The sequence below is a fragment of the Jatropha curcas genome, chromosome 5, assembly GCF_041381405.1.
Source record: "Jatropha curcas cultivar XTBG-Jc1 chromosome 5, XTBG_Jcur_1.0, whole genome shotgun sequence".
NCBI classification, from domain to species: Eukaryota; Viridiplantae; Streptophyta; class Magnoliopsida; order Malpighiales; family Euphorbiaceae; genus Jatropha; species Jatropha curcas.
The window spans coordinates 14943159-14944570 of NC_143155.1; the positions used below are offsets into that span (position 1 = coordinate 14943159).

The 1412-nt window shown below is 35.6% G+C and overlaps 1 non-coding gene across 1 annotated transcript; it reads right to left on the minus strand.

Annotated features, from left to right (window-relative positions):
* Positions 1-958: 958 nt before the first annotated feature.
* On the minus strand, positions 959-1065 carry LOC149496264 (small nucleolar RNA R71). Its single transcript, XR_016321071.1, has one exon. It is a non-coding gene; the product is annotated as a small nucleolar RNA R71 (small nucleolar RNA).
* Between the last annotated feature and the right edge of the window lie 347 nt (positions 1066-1412).

Consider the following 1412-nt stretch of genomic DNA (forward strand, 5'->3'; position numbering starts at 1 on the left):
AATTTAGGGTTGTTTCTCCTACTTGAACAATTAAAATTGATTAACAGACTAATAAAATAAATTGGATAGAATTAAGTGAAATCAAATTCCCTAGTAGTTTTAAATCGTTGATTTCTTTTCTTCTAAATTTTGTTGCTTGATCTTTTCTGCTTTATTTTCGAACTTACTTTCCTTATAACAAATCTCTCTCATTATAATAATAGGTTAACAAAATTTTGGTACTTGATACACAGTCCCTGTGGATACGATACTCTTTCACTCTATATTATTTGTTGCGATTTTGTATACTTGCGAAAATCACTGTCAAGTTTTTGGCGCCGTTGCCGGGGATTGGCGTTATCAATATCAATACTAATTACCCTATTGTTAATTTAGACATTCTTCTATTTAAATTTAACTTTTCTTTTAAGGAATTATTTCAGGTGTTTATGCAAAGAAGATCAAGAAGGACTGAACCCTTAGTCTTTGATCTAGAAATTGAAAGAACTTATTGAAGGAACAATGCTGCAAGAAGAGCATGTGAAATAAAACCCGAACAACAAGCAGTCATGGTCAACGAGAACGAAAACGAGAACTTAAATTGACCTCCACTTCAACATTTTGTCCGCACCTTGCGAGACTACACAACACCTAATCTTAATGGGACAACTCACTTAGGGAGGAAGCTAATAATTTTGAAATTAAACCCGCAATTATCCAAATGCTTTCCACCTCAATTCAATATGGGGGTTTGCCTAGTGAAGATCCTAATGCTCATATCACAAATTTTCTGGAAATTTGTGATACTTTGAAACAAAATGGTGTTTCCGGAGATGCAATTAAACTGAGACTTTTCCTTTTCACTCTTAGGGATAAAGCACGATCTTGGTTACAGTCATGTCCCACTGGAAGTTTCACAACATGGGAAGAATTAGCCCAAAAGTTCTTAGCAAAATTCTTTCCATCTCCAAAAACCACAAAACTGCGCAATGAGATAATGATATTTGCTCACCATGATCAAGAGAGCTTGTACGAAGCTTGGGAAAGATTCAAGGACTTGTTAAGAAAATGCCCACATCACAGTTTGCCTAAGTGGTTACAGGTACAAACTTTCTATAATGCATTATCTCCTAACATCAAAATCACTTTAGATGCAGCTGCAGGTGGATCCTTTGAGAAGAAGGGAATTGATGAGGCATATGAATTGATAGAGGAAATGGCAAGCAACAGCCATTACCAAAACAATTCCGAAAGGAAGAGAACTGCAGGAGTCTATGAAATAGATGCTATCACAGCACTTAATGCCAAGGTAGATAACATGGTAAGAAAATTGGACATGTTAACTACTTATCCTGTGAATTCTATTATGCAAGTTTGTGATAGGTGCAATGGACAACATGGGATTGGAGAATGCATGATAGACTCTTTGAATC